Source organism: Sapajus apella, unplaced genomic scaffold, assembly GCF_009761245.1.
Source record: "Sapajus apella isolate SASKATOON/1434 unplaced genomic scaffold, GSC_monkey_1.0 scaffold49, whole genome shotgun sequence".
Classification (NCBI taxonomy): Eukaryota; Metazoa; Chordata; class Mammalia; order Primates; family Cebidae; genus Sapajus; species Sapajus apella.
This window is the reverse complement of record NW_022436989.1, coordinates 11,039,508-11,058,105: the sequence shown is the minus strand read 5'-3', so window position 1 is coordinate 11,058,105 and position 18,598 is coordinate 11,039,508. Positions and strand designations below refer to the sequence as shown.

Below are 18,598 nucleotides of genomic sequence, written 5' to 3'. Positions count from 1 at the left end.
TTTGCACAGGTAGTTATAATTGAGTTGGAAAGACAAATCAAGAAATCCTATCTTCTAAAGTCGTGGAGTTTTTAAGTTATTTTGTTATAGTCAGAGAAGATGTGAAGATGACAATTACTTTTTGAAGGTAGGTAATCTCATTGCTGTTTATGAGGATTTTGAGATAATTTATATATAAGATAGAGCCGTACAAAATACTTGATGCTGACCATTTTGACCTCCAAAATTTGCAGTCTCTATTTCAACTCAAGCAACTTTACCACTGTTGTCCCACTATATTTGAGGCCCTTGACCAACACCACAAAATAGCCAGGCTGTAAAACAGAATTCGAATCATTTCTAGCCTTATCTCTAATGTCTTTGGTATTCATCTGTAAAAGTAAAGGGCTCTTGAGTTTTGTAGAAGTTAAAAATGTGAGATTTGAAGCCAGGCAGAGCAACCTGGCAAAACCCCATCTCTACAAAAATACAAAAATCAGCTGGCTGTGTTGGTGTGCGCCTGTAGTCCCAGCTGCTCGGGAGGCTGAGGGACGATGGCTCGAGCCAGGGAGGTTGAGACTGCAACGAGCCATGATTACATCATTGTACCCCAGCCTGGGAACCAGAGCAAGACCCTGTCTTGAAAGAAAAAAATGGGGAATTTGGATTGAGGGCTTGATATCCAATGAATAAAAGGAGAAAAGTCAAGGCTGGAGATTGAGGTACGGAAGTTACCTACATACAGCAATGGCTGCAACTCTGAGGGTGTGAGTGGAAAAGGATCTACCTGGAAGGCACTAAAGTGAGCTAAGAATAGAGGCCTCCTGGAGGAAGCGGTGGTGGGAGCTGAACATGGAAGTCTTGCTTTTCTAGATGAAAACATCATCTATTAGACACTTGGAACCCCTCAAACTGTCAAGATGTCTTTGATTTTCTTTCTGGAGAAATCTCTCCTTGGTATCCTGCTGGAACTTTCCCAGTCAGCCTGAATCTGGCATTTCAGTTGGTTTAGTTACTGGAAAAGAACCACAGCTTTGGTGCTGTGGAATGCAATATCTTTTAGTTCATGAGACGAGTTATATTTTCAAAGGAAGCAAAAAACTGTAAGAACTTATTTATGGTGGTGTGTTCAAGTCTGTGACATAAAATTCTTCCACACTCAGAGTGGCCAGTGATAGGCTTTGCTAAGGAAGGCTTTATTGAACATTTGTAAGATGCCCGAAGAAAAAAAACCCATAATATAGATTTTAACTCCAAGATTGGATTTTCTTTTTCAGTTTTATCATTTATAAAATTAAGGAAATAAATTATTGTTCTCATTTAGATGTCTTATTTTAAGGCTTTAAAACATATTATAGATGTTTTGGGTGTCAGAAGAACAGTTGTGAAAATGGTAAAAGACATATAGGAAATTGTAATCCGCTTAGAGATTATGCGTAGAGAGTAATATTTTTCTGTTTTGAAACAAACACATTTTTGAGGGGAGGCAGGTGTTCAGGTGATCAGATTAGAAAAATACCATGTGTTTTGTGTTTTACAACACGTAAATATTACAAAACGTAAATATTACAAAAAATATTACAAAACTTAATATTTCTATTTTGTTACTGGAATTTTATGAAATAGGAGGTAGCCAATTATTTTATTGCATACTTTGGTCTTTCATGTTAGAATTTGTAGCAGAGGATGTTGTGATTTTTTTCAGTCTAACACCAAAACCAAAAAGTATTCCAATCAGACAGTAAAAGTGGTAATTTAATATATGGAATTTTACCAGTGAATTTAAAAAATGGGAGAGTTTCACATATTATTCCTAGTACCCCAAATGATTTGCTGAATGAGACAGAGACACAACTATTACTGAGAAATTCCAGGCACTGTTTTAACCTTATGTATGATTTTACCTGATCTTCACAGCCGTCTTGAAAGGTGAATATTACTGTCTGCATTTTTTTAGCTAGGCAAGTTAAGTGAGTTGCTCACCGGTGGTTGAGGGTGGGAAAGTGGTACCTGGAAAATACAGAATTTTGTCTAAATCATGTAGAAATAGTTCTGTCTCATAATTGAAATTTTATAAATATGGAGATGCTGATTATTTTATTGCATATTTTTGGTCTGAAAATGGTAGAGCTGGATTTCAGATCCAGGCTGCTTAACTGTAAGTGTCTTGCCTTTTATCACTAAACTTTATCTATTTTTGTTGCTTTCTGCTTGGATTTGTAACCAACCCAGAGCAGAAGCCTGGGATTCAGTATTTCTGATATCCACTTGTAAACCTCCTGCCTTTATGGAAGGGCATGTGCGTGTGAAGTTTTTAATTTCTAAACTGGTACAACTGGGAATGTCTGATGACAGTGAGAAAAGGGAATCTTGAGGCATTGTACATGTTGTCATTCAAAGATTTTCCCCAAGTCAGGCTCTAGCAGTTGCGTTGTCCAGCAGAAATACCCAAGTAGAAGGAAAGGGGCCACAGGAGAAGTCAGCTAAACCTCTCAGAGTTTTAGAGGCCGTGCTGTGAAGGACACATCTCTAAAGTGAATGCTGGTGTGTCTGACAAGCTTCCAAAAGAAGCCAGAGTTCAGGATGCCTGAATATCCGAGTCAGCTCCCTTTTGGAACTAGAAAATGAGACTTTTGGAGGCAAGAACATAGATTAGAGTTATCCTCCTACGGGTGCTGTGTCTTGATCTACAGGAAGGCTCTCTAAGATCAGAGCTCCACAGGGATGGAGCCTAGCACATTTTGAAATGACAGTACTGAGAACTCAATTTACATGAAAAAAAAAACATCCTGTTTATTATGGAAAAATTTAAGCATACCCCAAAGCAGAGAGAATATAAGTGAATCTCTATGTATCCAATAGGTCAAGGAAAAACCAAGCTTCAGAAATAGGTGATGACTAAAAGGAAAATAAGGTTGAATGGTTAATAAAGACTTTACTCTGAAAGAAACTGGCACGAAGTAAAACTGCAAAGTAGGCTGATGAATACCTGCTTGATGCTTTACCCTGCTTCGCAATCCTCTTTCCCAAGGCTCCCACTTCCCGCAGCCACCTCTGGCCACCTAGGCCTGCTCTGCAGACTGGAGTGCAGTGACACCATCTTGGCTCACTGCAACTTCTGCCTCCCAGGTTCAAGCTATTCTCCTGCCTCAGTCTCCCGAGTAGCTGGGGTTACAGGCATGCACCACCACACCTGGCTGATTTTCACTGATATTTTTAAAGGTGACTTTTCTGAGACAATAACCCTGTTGTCTAATTCCAGTGAATTTCAGGCTCAACAGAAGATGGGTAGGCTTTATCCTATATATGTGGGTGGCCAACCGTGGTGCCCAGATGTGAAGTCAGTACCGATAGGATATTCGCTGTGTGTGAGGCATGTCCCTCTCCTCCCACTGTACCCTGATCTTATCAACTGACCCTCATCTTCATCAGGTTTATTGAGATGAGTCCTCTCTCAGCTCCACTGACCATTGCTGTTACTGCTTCGAGTGATAAGCCTGAATGTAAGACAGGAGGTGGGAACAATGTCTGAGGATGCTGAACTTGATACTTCTGCATCTGCATTTCCTCCACCACCCCCGGAGTACACTGAAAAGTTTCTATGGGAAAGGTTATTTTTAGGGGCCGTCTTGCCAAGGCTGGGAAAGGTTATTTTAGGGGTCATCTTGCCAAGACTGCTTCCGGGGAATTTATTTAGACACAGCAGGCCCCTGTCCTGTTAGATATGTGAATTCCCCCATATCTGGGAATGTTCTGGGTAGCCCCAGAAAAGTGCTGGGGGAAGGCTTTCATTTTAACCCTGAAAGATGGTAGATGGTGTGAGGAGCAGCACAGTAGCCCGTGACCTTGGGCAAGTCACTTCGTCTCCCAGGACCTCTGTTCCTTATGAAATGAACTGACGGAGGCGGTTGGAGTCATTTCAGAGGTGGAGTGACCCCACCTCCAGGTTTGTCCGGGACAATCCCAGTTTGTGGCTTTTGTCCCAGAGGAATTATAAATAGCACCTCCTTTGACTCTCAGAAGCGGCCCAGTTTAGATGACAAACTTTGGTCACCCTGTTCTGAGGACATACACAGGCAACCTCATGGAAAGTTAAAATAATGTTGGCACCCAAGTGATTTTTTTTTTCCCCAAGTAATTTATACATAGGGTAGTAATGACTTTTCTCAAAACTACTGGCCTATTTCTGGAACTTTAAAAATGTAAACATTGGTGAAGTAAGATTTTTAATTGTGTGTATATATCTATATATACACACACACCAAGAATCTAGTTATTCTGAATCTTTTAATTCATAAATCTTTTAGAAGACCAAGCTTTGCAGAACACTGTGAGAGTGGGCGCTGTGGATGGAGGGCTGTGGGATCACCAGCCAGGCTGAGTCCTCCTGTGGGCCAGGTTACCCTCTGAAATGGGGGTCGCTGATACACTTTTGTTCTTTTTTGTTTTGTTTTGAGACAGAGTCTCGCTCTGTTGCCCAGGCTGGAGTGCAGTGGCGCAATCTCAGCTTGCTATAACCTCCACCTCCTGGGTTCAAGTGATTCTCCTGCCTCAGCCTCCCAAGTAGCTGGACTCTAGCTGGACTCACAGGTACCCGCCACCACAACCAGTTAGTTTTTTGTATTTTTAGTAGAGACGGGGTTTTAACATGTTGGCCAGGTTGGTTTTGAACTCCTGACCTCAGGTGATCTGCCTGCCTCAGCCTCCCAAGTGCTGGGAGGCGTGAGCCACTGTACCCGGCCAACTTTTGGTTTTGTATTACATGCTATGCATATGGTTTTATAAATATTGTATATACTTACACTTTGGAGAATTTGATATTAATATGGGCCAGGCATTAATGACACTTATTTTGGACAGCTGCAAAACTAAGAGTTAAACCTTATTTAAAGATCGGGACTAGTTACTAAAGTCACGTCTGTTGATTTGTTCTTCTGACAGTATGCCTTTTCTGAAAATTATAAGGATTTATTTCCATGGTTAGGCACTTGAAAATCTAGCAGTGAAATGGTGACAAATGGATTTACCATGTGATAAACCATGTTTAATAGAACATTTTCCCTCATTTCTATAATGAGACACAGGTAGGGATGACACCATGAGAGAACTTTAAGGACTTGGTAGGGAAGCAGGAAAAATCATGTCAGAAGTGACTGATGTGACGGTGAGTTCTATTGCTGTAACTGGTATCTGGGTAACTGGATATTAAAGGACTCTAAAGGATTTCTGTTCTGCAATCCTAGGACTTGGCCAGTGTGTATCTTTCCAGTAGGATTTCAAAATGTGATGTCAAAGTAGAGCTTTTAATGTGAAGCTTTAAAAAAGTCTTGACGTAGCACTTCACTAAGCAATTAACTTCAGAACTCTAGGATTGCTGGGTTGTAGCTAAGTAGTGTTCTCCCCTCCATTGGGAATATAGAGGATTAATGAAGTAAAGCTGGCTGGCATCATTACAGACAACTAGGGAAGGGCAAAGAAAATAACTTACAAATCTCAGCTAACAAACGTTTATGTTTGCCTGAATTATTTTAAAAGATATATATTTAAATAATTGCATAAGGAATGCATGTTTATTCTAGAATATTTGGGGTTTATTATAAAATTAGAAATTTTTAAATATTAAAAAAGTCACAACCTGGAAAAAACAAGTGTGTATATTTCGCCAGTGCCTGCTAGCTCACTTTCTGCTATAGTCTAGAAGCGTATATTTGTGTATTTTATACTGTAATATGCCATGGTCTGAAATGGCTCCAGATGTACAGACTTTATTACCCATTTTCCTGGGTACCAGGCAGCAGGAGCCCTGGGGAAGAACTCTTGGTGGAGGAAATCCCAGCCTGGTTCCCTCCGGTGTGGAATTGGCAGGAACACTGGAAATGCCCAGCTTCTCTGTTTTTATTGCGTATGTTAATCAGAGTTTTCCCCATATGTAGGGGAAAGCTATAGATGTACCTGACTGTGGGCTGTTCCTTACTTAGAATTGTTCTCTGGTCTGGGACAGCAATGCAGAGAATATGGTGTATTACAGAGAGCTGTTTCATTCTAAATGAATGCTTGCATCTCTGTGTGTAGGCAGCCATTTATTTGGGTCCCTGAAAATAGTAGCAGTATGGTGAACTTAAATGAAAGAATATTTATTTTGCTGCCTGTGTAGTACAAGCTGCTTCCCCAGTTGCCGGATGGGTTGAGCGGGCAGTCATCCGTGCGCTTTTCTTTAGGCTTGAGTTCACCCTGAAGAAGAGCGTGTGGAAAGTACGACAAAGACTGCCGCTGCCTAAAACTGAGCAACAGTTGGGCCTGCCCTGTCACAGAGCCGCATCTTGCACGTAATCACCCAGGCTCCAAGGGAACTAGTTATTTTGAGAAGCGTAGCTCAGGATCAATCAGATGTGAGGCTGTTTGTTGGGAGCTTTAGTGGGGTTGCTTACCAGAAAGTCCTCAAAGGAATTCTCCACGTAGTTTGTGCCAGCCTGGGGGAGGCAGGTGTGACCCCACACAACATTCTGCTAGTGGCTAAGTCAGACTCCTAGCTTAGGAAATCTTGAAGCTCAGATGACCAGGCACCAATAGCTTTCATGCGTTCCTTTGGGGTTGCTACCTTTTTTTCTTTTTTCTTTTTTTTTTCTGCCTTTTAGAGCAAATATGACTTAGACTTTGATTCTAAAGATACTTTGATTTGGTTCGTTTAACATATGCTTCCAGTCCTAAAATAGTTTGGGAAGAATCTTCCTATTTCTAGTCCTAACTCTTGAATTTAACAGTTAAAAGGTGGGGGAGGGTTTCATCAGGATCGTCTGCTAACCGTCGTTTAGGAGAGAGAATGCTCTATCTTTTTTTAATAATTAAAATCTTGTTTCTAGAATTTTAGAACACCCCTTGGAATTAATGTAGAGCTGGACTGAATTGCAAGCTAGCTTCAGGAATTGACAGCTCCGAAATGTTTGGTGACTTTGTTATGTTGCTTTCCTCTAATCTGAGGATTAAAGAGAGGTAGAGCTAAGTAACTGCAGCTGAAAAGTCTGAATGAGGAGACTGAGTATTGAGGACTCCTGCAAATGGTAATAAAATGTTTGTAGGACTTTTTCTTAAGCAGGAAGGAAATTCACAGATGGAAATACTTTAGCTTCTTGGTAAATGTAAGATCTTTATGAAATAGGAAAATGCTAAATAGTTCAACCCAAATCCAGTATTATTTATGGTGATCAGGATAAGAAGGAACATGAGGACACATATGGAGTTTTAAATGTAGAATTTGACGTGGAAAAGGAATGTGTAAGCTTCGACGTAAGACAGTCGTTAGTTTCAAGGACAAAGGAAGCACGCTGTAATTTGAGATCAGCCTATGAGGGACTTCAGTTCTGTGTATCATTCTTGTATGTTAATCACTCTGTCTTCACGGAAGTTGAGTGTGGATAAAACTGGAACTGTTTTTTTCTCTTCTCACACCACAACAGTCAACGCAGAAGACTCCTGTGACCAAATGTATGTGGTCGCCTCCCGCTTTCTGCCACCCTCTACGCCAAGCAGGCGATCCGTTTGCTAGCTGGGTGTACTTCAGTGTATTTGATTCTGACACTAGCTGTTTGGAGATAGCATCAGATCCCACAGGTCGAGGGCTCAGTCCCGCAAGACTGAGACATCATCTCAAGTCCAGGCCTCCAGAACTAAGGACCAAACAACTTAAAGTTAGGGTTCTCATGCTTCTTTGGGTTTGATTAATTTGCTAGAGCAGCTCACAGAACTCAGGGAAACAGGTACTTATATTTACTGGCGTATGATAAAGGATATTTAAAAGGACACTGACGGGGCGATACATAGGGTGAGGAATGGGGGGAAGGGGTGCAGAGCTTCCATGCCCTCCCCGGCAGGTCACCCTCTAGGAACCTCACATGTTCACTTACCTGGAAGCTCTCCAAACTCCATCCTCTTGGGCTTTTTAAGGAGACCTCGTTGGATAGGCATAGCTGAAGCTTGGACAACCATGGGGAAATGTGACTGGACAAAAAGAATGTGATCTAATACTCATAGGCTGCGTGGGAAAACCCAGCCAGCCCTGTCTGTTTGGACTCTTCTTGGCCTCTCTGTGCAGCCTTCCTTTCTCCCAGGTTTGTGGCAAGACTCTTTCTGATATGAGGGTCTTATGACCTACAGTCCGATAAGGCAGGTCAGATCATTTCTCTGTGGCCAGATCCAAGCTAGAAAGGCAAGGGAAAATTAGAGTCCCTCCAGGGGAGAAAAATGAGCAGGTGAAAGGAGAATAGAAGTTCATTGAGGGAGATCCTGTCTTCCAAAGCCTGCCCTTGAGGCCTAAGCCACCCCGACATGAGTGCGGAAGACTGTGTGCAGCAAGGGCTATGGGCGTTGTGAGCCAGGAACAATGGACAAAATCCGTGTGTGTGTGTGTGTATAAATATATATGTGTGTGTATAAATATATATATCACATATATTTATATATATCACATATATTCCAAATATCACGTATTATATATACAATATCACAGAAAGCAATACAATTTAGATCAGGAGAATGTGTATTTTAGCTTATTGGAATGTTGGACTCTTCTTAGAAGAAAGACTCAAAAAGTATTAAAATACAATTCTCAAATAAAAGTAGAATCACGATTCTTGTACAACTATAAAGAAGAATAAAGATGTTCTTTAACTCATTAATGAGAAAACTAGTGAGGCATTACAGCCAGTCCAAAAGAGCATCCAAAGAATAGACACATTTGTGGAGCAGGAATGAAATGGATGTGCACGTGGAGGGACCCTTTTTTCTATATGGGGGGAAGAGGAGTGTCCCTCTACGTTGGTTTATTTGAATGTCTATAGATAGTTATTTTGCATTGCTATCAGTTGTCTGTGACCTATGGATTTGTAGAAGAGCCTAGAAGGGCTGCTTATGGACAATCCACAAGTTTCCCATTGGAGCATAGACTTTTCCCTGTGTAAAGTAGCCTTGTCAGGCATTTCACCTTTCCAAATTCCATAGTTTCAATCCTTCCTGGAAGTTATGGGGGTGATTCCATGTATCGGAGAGGTCATTCCTCAAACCAGTATTAGTCGGAGCTAGATTTTGCTCTGTTGAAAACCCTGAAAGTAGTGTTTCCTGTTACACAGTCTCAGAGCTTAGTGGCTTTTTTGCTGTGTTTTGAACAGCCCATGGACTAAATGGAAATGAGTCTTGTGAGCCTGGCAGTTGAAGCCTGAAATTCGTGGTGCAGAATTTGATTAAAACCAGACCTGGATAAGACAGTCTTTTTAAGTGCTGGGAGAACCATCTTTAACCTCTCCACTTAAAGTGTCATCCATTAGCCTGATTCTATTTTTAGATACCCTCAGCTGTGAGGTTGCCTGTTATTTTTGCAAGGTATTTTCTTTTCTTTTCTTTTCCTTTTTTCTTGGCAAGATTATGGAATCTTTCTTAACATTTAAGGATTCTGTAGTTAAGTTTGACATGATGATAATAAATTTTTAAAACCTGGAACTTGAGCAGATACACGTTTTTAGCTTCTCAGGTTTCTTTTTATTAAAAAAAAAAATGACTTCTGTCCTCTTTGCTTGGTTCCAGAAAGTCTGACACGTGAGATCTTATTTAACAAGTAGTTATTGAATGCCACTGCATTCTAGGCACTGGCCAGAGCACAAAACAAACATCCCTGCCTCTCCGTGTCACTTTCACCAGCATTTCTTAGAATGTCCAAGTGGTGGTGGTCATGGTGTCTTGGAAGGTGCCTGAATTGTCTGTGAGCTTTCCTACCCTTTAATTTGAGATCGTTAGATATGCAATGGCATTGGGTAGAAAGAGACTCTGCCCGCCTACAGGCAAGAGTTTGCTGGGGTGAATCAACAGAACAAAAGGCTGCCTCTCTTTTTTTCCCTTACCTTGTTTTTGGGTGTGTATCAGTGGCTATGTCATTGTACCTGGAACTTGAGCTATTACTTTACTCTTTACTTTTGATGGCAAAAACTGCTGTTACTTTTGCACTAACCTAATAAAAGCAGCTTTTTGATACTGTTGAAGTTCCAATTTATCTATGACTGAGATCATCACAGTTTAAACTTGGAAGTACTGAAAATTTTAACAGGTACGAGCTCTGTGTGTGGGAATGCGGGTGCACCTGCGGGGGGCTGGGTTTTCTGAGTGATGGCAGAGGTGAATAAGGCAGGATTAGAGACTACCATTGCATTGGGTTTTTCGATTAATAATATGTATGCATACAGACATGTAACAGCCTAGGAAACCAGTTGTGGGTCTTCCTTGTGTAGTGAAAGCAATGGGATTTGCCTTTTTACAAGAGTTAATTTTAAGGCTGTTTGTACCTAGTGTATTATAAACCAAGTCGTGATTCCAATGTTACCCATTATGTTAATTGTCCCTTCATAATAAGTTTATTTTAGTTGCTTGGGCAGTATTTTTGCCCCCTATTGGTAAAAATGGATGTTCTGAACACTTTCATTTTCTTTGTTTTTTTTCTCCATTATTCCAAGTGAACCATTGAAGTGTTTGTTCTGAACTCTTTCTAACCAGAAGAAATGAAGATACGCTACTGATGCTCTTTGTTATTCAACAGAGGTATGAATACTTGTGATGAATCTGGAAAAGATGAAGAATTGACGGAGTTCTGGATTCTTAGATCTTGCACCTTTTCTGTCTGCAGCAACGTTCTGTGAATTGTGCTAAGCAACAGAATGTTTTTCCTCAGTTCTTGGAGGCAGAGTATCTCCTATGCTCAAGTAGGCTTAAATCGTGACTATAGGCTGTCTTTATTTTTCTGAGCAATCTTGCCCTACCTGAGTAAGATTTTGGAATGATTTAATTCTGTTTCAGTTTAGCTCAGGTTTCTTAGAATTGCCATCACTAATTGCTCTTCTCTTGCATTTCATTGGCACATAGAAATATTTCCTCGTTTCTTACAATCCATCATACCTCACAGCGAACTAGTTGAGTTAGGTTCATGGTGCATTTCTGAGAAGAGGGAACAAGCCACAGATGGATGAGCTGACTTGCCCGCAGTAGACACTACACTGGTGGTCGCAAAGCCAGGGTTCAGATTAAAGGACTGTATTTTTTTAGGGATTGCTGAACTGAGCTGTTGTGTACTATGTTATCTAACAGGACCTTGGAGACCTGTTAGATTCGCGGGCAGAGAATGAAAGGGCTGTTGTGGAGTGAGATGCCTAGTTACGTAAGTTGAGAGAACATTAAGGCCCCAGATGGACTTCCAGGACATCCCGATAACTGATTGTAGCACATGTAAAATCCTTGGGATTAGCACACTCATTTACATAGTCCTTACTTTGATTAACTTTTTAAAATTTCGTGTGGATAGTTGAAGGGCGTATCTGAGTACCTGGCAACATTGAAGATTTGGGAGGATGCTTTCAAAGTCGTGATTATTCACGGCTTGGCTGTGAATAATCATTATTATTATTAGCTGAATGGTTAGTCACCACTGTGAGTGGCTGCTGGATCTACATCTTGATGTTAGTGAAGACTTTAGTGTAGACTTCCTTGATTTCAGTGTAGGTGCCAGCACTTTCTAAGTGTTTTTCAAGATGGTCGCGTGTCTGAATATTTAAATGTGGGGTTGCTGCTGGTGATTCTGGGGCAGCCCAGTGGTTGGGATGTTCCTGCATCCTGTGCAGTTCAGGTGATGTGTGCGCTTTTTGGGCCTTTCTGGCCGGGGGGATTGAGACACTCTGTAATGATCCAGTGTGTTCTGTTTTCGCCAGCCATGCAGATTGCCTGACTTTTTGCCATCACAGAGGTTACCGTACCTACTCTTTATGAGGGCAGAGCCTCCTTTCTTAAGGGTAAAGCTGAAATTGCATTTACTTTGGAGAGATGGCTGTGACCGTCCTCTTCCACTTCCGTCAGTGATTTTTACAACATATGCAGCTTTCTAGAGCCCCCTTACTTTTCTATTATTTAAAAAGAACCAAGAAACTGATGAGAGGTAATCTTCGCAAATTGGGAATTTGTGAAATGGAAAAGAACACTGTTAAAGTCATTGCTGTAAATAGAAAAATGAATGGAGCATTTTTAGAAAAGCAGTTTAATAGAGCTGCCGTTTCCAGTGGTTTCCAGCAGTTTTACGCGAGAGGGTGTTCAGAACCATCGTGACACAGGTAGTGTTGGCCGGCCTCTTTCTTCTTGCAGTAATCTTTTGAATTATTGCATAAAGCTCATCATGACAGTGACTGGCCCCATCCCCCGCTTTTTTTAAATAGCTGAGAAAGCATCAGGATGTGAAGGATAAATAATTGCATGGTGTCGGAGTTCTGAGCCATGACTGTCGGCTGCACCGGGCTCTGCCTGTCCTCCGTGCCCCGTCTCGGGGACCATTGCCACTGTAGCTGGGGCTTGGTTGTCCCACCCCACAGGGTGCAGGCCATGATGAGTGTTGGGGAAGGCTTGGAATTGACTGAGCAGACCTCTTGATGTCTCGGCTCCCTAAGGAAAGTAAATGATACGCAACTACGACATAGAACACCCACCGGCACCCCAGACCTTTTTTTTTACCTGACAGACAATGCTGCCTTACAATTGGGAGGTTTAAAAGCTACATGTTCTTCAGGCCTGCTCACCCCTGAGTTTTCTGCTCTGCCCAGATATCCCAGTCCTCAGCAGATTCTGGTTCATTTCGTTCAGGAAAGCCCCACATCTGGGATGAGTTTCCATTTTAGGAAATGTGAGCTGAAATGGTTATTTTATGTAATTATTGTTAAAGAAAATGCTGGTTAAAGAAGTATAAAGGAAATTTATAGGTGTGTTGCCAAAATTTTTGTTTTGGAGAAAATGGAATGACAAAGATTGAGCAGATAGTTTTACAGAAGCCAGCCCAGGCTTAGAACTGTATTGCTAAAAGAATTAATAATTCACTGAAAAGTGAAATGAACTGATATTTAGGGAACCATGTCAGACTCATGATTGGTTTTTCAGGTCCCCATCTGTGTACCTAGGTAATAATCTCTTCTAGGTAAAATTGTGCACATGCGTAGTCAAAGAGGAATGATATAAATAATCACATTTTCCTTTTTTGAGACGGAGTCTTACTCTGTCGCCCAGGCTGGAGTGCAGTGGTGCGATCTTGGCTCACTGCAATCTCAACCTCCCAGGTTCAAGCGATTCTCCTGCCTCAGCCTCCAAGTAGCTGGGATTACAGGTGCCCACCAATGCACCTAGCTAATTTTTGTATTTTTAGTAGAAACGTGTTTTCACCATATTGGCCAGGATGGTTTCAAACTCCTGACATCAGGTTATCCAGCCACCTTGGCCTCCCAAAGTGCTGGGATTATAGGCGTGAGCCACCGTGCCTGTCTGTAACCACATTTTTAACTCATTTTGATTAAAAGACTTTTTCTGCCTTTACCCTAGGAATGTAGGCTGATGTAACTGTAGCCTTCATTAACTTAAGAAATCAGATACAAATACAGAGCAGTGGAATAACACTATCTCATCTCAACAATTCAGTAAAGACATCCATATTTTCTTTTTCCCGTTAAGCACGTTGTGCTGATTGTCCTGTTGCATAATTTCACTTTGAGAAAGGCGATACTCTTGTAGTTCCCATGGATTAGGGATTTTGCCAGCAAGTCCTCCAAGGCAGATGCAATAGCATCTTCCACCACTGAATGGGACTGACAATTGTAGCTAGCAAATGCTCCTGGAAAACTTCTTCAACTGGCGTTTCCTCAACCACTGTGTTTTGGAAGTTGAGGAACATCTTCTGGGTCTCCAGATGTGGGGGTCCTAACCCCCGGACCGTGGACTGGTACTGGTCCGTGATCTGTTAGGAACCGGGCCACACAGCAGGAGGTGAGCAGCGACCACCAAGTGAACAGAAGCTTCATCCGTATTTACAGCTGCTCCCCATGGCCCGAGTTTCCACCTGAGCTCTGCCTCCTGTCCGATCAGCGATGGCATCAGTTGATAATAGGAATGCAAACCCTATTGTGAACTGTGCATGCCAGGAATCTAGGTTGTGCACTTCTTGTAAGAATCGAATGCCTGGTGATCAGAGGTGGAACGGTTTCAGCCCAAAACCATCCCCCTTCCCTACCTCCCCTGTCCGTGGAAAAATTGTCTTCCATGAAACTGGTCCCTGGTGCCAAAAAAAGGTTGTGGACTGCTGTTCTAGATCATGTTCAGGAATATAATGGAGGCAGAGAATGCTGATCGTTTGAGTATGCTTCAGTCCCGACACATGAAAGCATCCGCACGACTCCAAGGCCCAGGAATGTGGTACGCAGGAGAGTTTCCATCTGCGTCCAGGGAAGGCCTGTGTAGCCAGCGGAGAGCGTCTGCACCCACAGACTGCCCGCCCTGGCCAGTGACTCCCTGGCTGCAATTCTTTATGTTTAGGAAGGAGATCCTAATATTTGTTCCAGCTGTCTAGGAATATGTAGCAAGGCTGTCTTCCACTGCATTTCCATCTTTAGAACACTGTTGGACACTGTTTTCCTTAGCTTTGTCTTAACTTCTATTGTGGGCGGTAAGGACTAGAAACATGTCTTTTTATTTTTTATTTTTTTGAGACGGAGACTCGCTGTGTCACCCAGGCTAGAGTGCTGCCGCATGATCTTGGCTCACTGCAACCTCCACCTCCCAGGTTCAAGCGACTCTTGCCGCAGCCTCCTAAGTAGCTGGGATCACAGGCATGCGCCACCATTCCCAGCTAAGTTTTTGTGTTTTTAGTAGAGACAGAGTTTCACCACGTTGGTCAGGCTGGTCTCAAACTCCTGCCCTCAAGCGATCCACCCGCCTTGGTCTCCCAAACTGCTGGGATTACAGGTGTGAGCCACTGCGCCCAGCCTGGACAAGAAACGTCTATCTTTTCTTTCCCGGGATAGACGGTTTTGTGGTTCCCATCTTGGTCCTCTGTTTGTGGCTCTGAAACATTTTATGTGCCTATTTTTGGGATGCTAAAAGTGTTTATGTTTATAGCTAAGTGCAGAGAAACGGAATAAGCTGTTCTTCAGGACAGAGGTAGAGGAGGGTTCGAGTTGGAAATGAGAGGAGGTTGGAGGATCCCACATGCGCAAGGGCAGCTTCTGGATTGAGCTCTAAGTTGGGGAGACGTTGGCCTCTTTCCTCCGTGGTCTGTGTCTGATTCAGTAAAGCACCGTTTCCCTTAAGAAAGGACATATAGCTGGGTAATCTGTTTTAAAGCAAGGAGCCTGCCTCCAAAATCATGTGGACCCACTTTCATTGCCACCGGAGTTCTCCAAGGCTTCGTTTTCAAGAACCCTAAAGATGCGTGTTGCAGCACAAACAAGAAGGCTCACAAAGAAGTCCTCAGGTCGAATATGCGGGGGTTTGTGGCTACTCTTGTTTTTACCTTCTCCAAGATTAACAGACTTTTCAGAGAAACAGGGGTGTTAGGAGATGTGTAGGAACAGTCTCTCTAGGCAATGGAAATTAAAACAGGAATAAAAGTGAAATATTCTAATAAAGCTTAAAATTCCTTTTCAGAGGGCACTGGCCTCTTTATTCCCTGTTACCACAGAACAGAGTCCTTTTTCTGCATTCAAGTTAGTCACCATCTTTGTCGACTCATAGGAGTATTCGTTACAGATGGGGAAACTTCATTAGGCTTATTAACTAAATGCATTGACCTTCTCTGGACTTGTACAAGTGGTTTATTACTGATGATAGTGAATTACCTTCATTGTATCTTTATCTATAAAGAGACAGTATCACCTCGGGAGGCCGAGGTGGGAAGATGCTTGAGCCCAGGAATTCAAAGCTGCGGGGAGGTAAAATCGCACCGCTGCACTCCAGCCTGGGTTACAGAGCGAGATCTTCTTATCTCTTTACAAAAAAACAAAAACAGGTAGTTTCAAAAGACTTTCTGTGGTGTGGGGGATCACGAAGCTTGGGATTTCGTGAGCAGCTTTTAAGGGTATATCCAGAAGTGCTTCAGATACTTGTATTATGAAGAGACTTAAATAACAGACGAGGTATGGTGACTTGTACCAGCAATATTTAACCACTTTTAAGTAGAATTTAAATTTTTAAAACTCTGTAAATGTTTGTATCATTATATGTTCTCTCTTATCAGTTGCTATTTTTTTTTAACAACGTACAATTCTTTTGTGCCTTTCCCAAAAAATTGGATATGTGATTAGTCTTACTATTATCAGTTTTAAAAACTCCTTTAAAGTAATTTTACTTGCTGAAAATGGGGCTTGGGGTGTATTTTACTGTATGAACTTAATTATCTGGAAACAATCCAAACGTTCATCCATAGGGAGCTAGTTACATGAAGTATGGTGTATATTGTACAGTGGAATACTATGTAGCCGTAAAAACAAATAATTTTATACTGATATGGAATGATCTCTAGGTTATATATAATGGAGTTTTATTTGTTTGTTTGTTTGTTTCTTGAGATGGAGTTTCACTCTTGTTTCCCAGGCTGGAGTGCAGTGGCATGATCTGGGCTCACTGCAGCCTCCACCTCCCAGGTTCAAGTGATTCTCCTGCCTCAGCCTCCCAAGTAGCTGGAATTACAGGTGTGCGCCACCACATCCAGCTAGTTTTGTATTTTTAGTAGAGACAGGGTTTCACCATGTTGGTCAGGCTGGTCTTGCACTCCCAACCTCAAGTGATCCACCCCCGTTGGCCTCGCAAAGGGCTGGGATAGCAGGCATGAGCCACTGTGCCAAGCAAAGTATAGAACAATGTGTATCCTGTGATTTGTGTTAAAGGGACCAAAAAAAAAAAGATGTGTGTCTGTGTGTTTATGTATACACAGATACCACTGAAGGGATATACAAGAGAATGAAAGCTTCATTCCTCATGGGCCAGGACACTGAGTAGCCAGGGAACAAAGGGGAGAGGATGACTTTTTTTAAAAAAAACCTTTTGTACCACTTGAATTCCGAACTAAGGAAATGTATTACTCATTCAAAAAGTAAATACGTAAAATTCATATTTTAAAAAATAAGTAATGAATTCTTATAATCTTATCTTTAATAAACAAAACTTAATTTTCTATAGGGTTGTCCAGTAGAATTTTCTGCGATGATAGGAATGTTGTGTGTTTGCAATCCAATACACCATCCACTTCTACTAGCCACATGTGGCTTTTGATCACTTGAAAGATGGCTTGTGCAACTGAGAAGCTCATTTTTAAATTTTATTTTAATTAGTTTAAGTGTAGCTAGGAGCTACCACATTGACTGGATATAGATCTAAAGTATATGGCTTAAGACTGGGGATGGGACCTCACACCTGTAATCCCAGCGCTTTGAGAGACTAAGGCAGGGAGATCCCATGAGGTCAGGAGTTCCAGACCAGCCTGGCTAACATGGCAAAACCCCATCTCTACTAAAAATACAAAAATTAGCTAGGTATGGTAGCAGGCACCTGTAATCCCAGCTACTAGGGTGGCTCAGGCAGGAAAACCACCTCAACGCAGGAGGCGTAGGTTGCAGTGAGCGGAGATTGCACCACCGCACTCCAGCCTGGGCAACAAGCAAGACTCCGTGTCTAAATAAATAAATAAAGTGTATCGCTTAGAGTATCTTTTTTGTTTAGACCTGACTAAAGCTTAGAAATAATTGTTAGTTTAGGCTCTCAGGGTAAAAATTATTACTGTAAATAAAAAAACTGCCTTTTTTTTTTTTTTTTTTTTTTTTTTTGGTCTTTGAATTAAATGCTGTCACCTGTTTCTTGAAAGGAGGGACTATTAGTCAGATTTGAAAATCCTCTTTACCCAGGAAAATGACTTTTATGGACCTTTGTCTTTCCGTAGTCTGACTAGGGAGCAACCTGTTTTTGATAGGTTGACTTTTTCATCTGGAACACAAATGTTTGTGTGTCCTCTGCTTCCCAGTTTGATGTGCCAGGCACTTTGTTCTCAAGCCTAGCAGCTGTTGTGGGACGAAGGGACAGTTTGCATGCTTAGCCAGCAGCTGCCAGAAACATTTCTAATCTGGTTTTGGCAGGAAATAGGGCACAAGTGGAAGCCAAGTTAAAAGAAGCTTGAAAAATAAACAGAATGACTTTGGATGTCACCTAATATATGGTCCATTTTCAGCTGAAGATTCGCCCTAGTAATTTGTTAATATGACTGGACTGTGATCCCTTCCAAAGGCAGGGTTGAATATAGTCACCTTTGAAATCCAGAATCTAGTCCAGTGCTTGGAATATGCATATAGGAGACTATTGTTAATATTTTTTCAATGATTGACTACACTGCAAATTTCTTTAATTGATTTAATTAGTAGCTTAAAATTGTTTTTCACTCAAGATAAACTAGTTGTAGGTTATTCCTGGTTATGGGTCCCTCCTCCCTTCTTTCTGCTACACAATACCGCCCACCCTCTCCTCTAAAGCAAGACATTTTGAACTTTTTTTTTTTTTTTTTTTTTTATGAGACAGAGTCTCACTCTGTCACCCAGGCTGGAGTGCAGTGGTGTGATCTTGGCTCACTGCAACCTCCGCCTCCTGGGTTCAAGTGATTCTCCTGCCTCAGCCTCCTGAGTAGCTGGGACTACAGGCACACACCACCACACCTGCCTGATTTTTGTATTTTTAGTAGAGATAGGGTTTCGCCATGTTGGCCAGGCTGGTCTCAAACTCCTGACCTCAAGGGATCTGCCTG

The 18,598-nt window shown here is 41.8% G+C and overlaps 1 protein-coding gene across 2 annotated transcripts in view; it reads left to right on the top strand.

Annotated features, from left to right (window-relative positions):
* Positions 1-18,598, top strand: part of ACTN2 (actinin alpha 2) — an 80,813-nt gene that overhangs the window by 11,181 nt on the left and 51,034 nt on the right. The gene's annotated exons all lie outside the window — the stretch shown is intronic.